Raw genomic sequence first — 1,862 nt, forward strand, 5'->3', positions numbered from 1 at the left:
GTGCTTAAGACGACTTCATCAAAATTACAGTCATGCTATGGGTGATTTGGCATGCCCATCGCAAAGCTCTCCACGAGCAGATCTTTCAAAGCCACCATGGAAAACGAATAGCTTTGTTAGAAGTTATATCAGGGAGCTTGCTGATTGCAGACCAAGAAGGCGCAAGTGCTGGCTTCTACAGTGACAAGACAACCATCCCATAGATGGATCCTTTCTGTGGCCAGTTTAGCAAAAATTCGGGTAGATGGAGCAATCTCGACGAGCTCGAATGAGGGATCTTACATTGATGTTTGCAAAGACTCAAGAGGTATGTGCATGGCGCTTCGGTCATCAAGTGCTCGGGTATAACATATCTGACCACCCTTGAGGCACTTGTTGTCGGGAGGCATTAACAGTTGCACATGATCTCCTATTATCACTTGTGGTGGTGGCTTCAGATTGCTAGGTAGTGAGTTATGATGTCCGGAATGACACTGGTGGATCATACAGACATACACAAGCATAGTCAAGGAATTTAGACCCACTCCTGATGAGTTCCAATATTGCAGCTTCATCTTTGAAGGTAGCACTACAAATTTTGAGGCACATAGTTGAATGAATAAAGTGTGTTTAAGGCGCGGAACAGGATTAGTTATGCAGCCATCCCTGAACCGAGAGAAACGGGCGGACCCATGGGTGCTCCTATGTGGGTGGCGCCTTAAGCGCCACTTGAGGAACCGGCGCTCACGGGCCCTCTGCTCGTGGGTCGGCCCATGTAAATGGAGAGTGCTCAATCGACTTGACCAGTGTACCTAGGTCGCTCGATCCCATTTTAGCCGTCGCGGTTGATTGGTCAAGTGTTGACTTTTAAAAATATGGAAGAAAAGAAAAAAAATCACAAAAAGCGAAAAATCTAGTGAATTAAAAAATGTTCATGGAATTTTTTAAAGTTCGCCAACTTTTAAAAGAGTTCACAAAAAAATCACTGAATATACAAAATGTCAGGAAAATTTAAAAAAGTTCATTGGATTTGGAAAAAAATCATCGAATTTGAGAAAAGTACATAGAAGTTAAAGAAAAGTTCATCGCATTTGAAAAAGTTCATCGAATTTGAAATATGTTCATCGGTTTTCAAAAAAGTTCATCAATTTAAAAGAAAAGTTCATCAAATTTTAAAAAAATGGTATAATTGAAAAAGTTCATCAATTTTGAATAAGCTCGTTAATTTTGAAAGAAGAAAAACAGAAAAAAGCCGGCCAAAAACAGAAACCCAAAAAGCAAATAAACATGTTGACATTGTTATTTGAAGAAGAAGGAAAGCAGGCCTAGTCTGACGGGCCGGCCCTGGTGCGGCACTCGTGCAAAGCCCCCGCAGCACGGCCCGGCACTCTCGGTTGGTGCTGTACCACAGAGAAGTAGCCGGACCTCATCAGTCAAGGGAAACAAGGAAAATTTGCCTCAAAAGAAAAAAAGAGAAAAAGGAAAATGGCGGGGTATGTACGTGTACGTCAAGCCATCTGCCGTGCCATGCCATCAATTCACGCCGGCCGTGCACGGCGCACCGCACCGCCTCCCGGCCTCCGAGTGCGCACGTACGTACGTACATTCATCATCGTCAAGATTCCTACACATGGATTTGCCATTGCACCCGTCCATCTGTCCAATGCCCAGCTCGCCATTGACGAGACTCGTCGCCGCACGCGTACAGAATATGGATCCGTCGCCCGCCCATGATGGTCGCCCGCCTCTGTGTCCTCCTTCTAGACGTGGACGGCGACGACGATACCAAGTACAGGCAACAATTATTGGCCGCCACCAACGCTAAGCCGTGCGTGCCTCTATTCCATGCCATGCCATGCCATGCATGCATGCTTTTACAACGC

This window comes from Triticum aestivum, chromosome 4A (genome assembly GCF_018294505.1).
Source record: "Triticum aestivum cultivar Chinese Spring chromosome 4A, IWGSC CS RefSeq v2.1, whole genome shotgun sequence".
NCBI classification, from domain to species: domain Eukaryota; kingdom Viridiplantae; phylum Streptophyta; class Magnoliopsida; order Poales; family Poaceae; genus Triticum; species Triticum aestivum.